This window comes from Chaetura pelagica, unplaced genomic scaffold, assembly GCF_000747805.2.
Source record: "Chaetura pelagica isolate M959 unplaced genomic scaffold, ChaPel_1.0 scaffold1629, whole genome shotgun sequence".
Lineage (NCBI taxonomy): Eukaryota > Metazoa > Chordata > Aves > Apodiformes > Apodidae > Chaetura > Chaetura pelagica.
The window spans coordinates 22,986-23,880 of NW_009954503.1; positions in this window are offsets into that span (position 1 = coordinate 22,986).

Genomic DNA, 895 nt, shown 5'->3' on the forward strand with positions numbered 1-895 from the left:
ATCTAACCCCCGCCCCCGGTGCCCCCCGAGCTGGTCTCCCTGGGGGGGACCCCACCGCCGCCTCTTTGCCCCAGAGCCTGGCTTGCTTTGGGCCGCCCCCCCTCTGGGAAAGCCCTGCTTGTGGGAAGGGAGAACTGAGGTAGACCCTAGGAGGAGCCCCTGGGGGGCTTGGGCAGGGGCAGCTGCCCCCCAGCACTTGCAGGGCTTTTGATTTTGTAACAAATAAATGAATTTTGGTTAAAAAAGGAGCAGGGTGTGTGCAGTTCCCTCTGTGGGATGGGAGTGGGTGGAGGGGGATGTGGTGTGGGGTGGCACGGAGGGGTGGGGGGCATGGCTGGGTTTGGAGGGTGTGTGAGTGGGGGGATTTGCACTAACTGGGTGTCCCGGCACCCTACAGCTGCCCACAGCCTCTCCTGAGTACCCCTTCCCACCCCCCAGCTCCCACGGAGGGCTCAATCCCTGGGCAAAATCTCCTTGGTCACTTCCACAGCACAAACTTGGGAAATGTGAAAATTCCCATCCCAAACCATCTGAGCATCACAGCACAGCAGGGTGGAGGGGTTAACACCAAAAAGCCGCCCAGGTGTCCTGCCAGTGGGGTGGGTGCCTGCCTGCCCCAGCCCCCCAGCAGCTCTGATTGCATCAGGACCTGCCCTGTCCCACCAAATCCCATTTTCAGGCTTTTCTCCTCCTTATCTGGGTGACTCACCCCTGCAGTGATGGGAAAACAGGCTGCTGGGAGTGTTCAGTGCCCAAACCCAAGGAACAGGGACAAGGTTTGGGTTCAGACAGGGGGGTTTTGGGGACGGGTAGTACAAGGGCCCCCTTGAACCCAGGGTTTTGCTGAGCCACCAAACGGCTCCTCTGCCATTTCCCTCCCTGCCCCCCCCTGCTT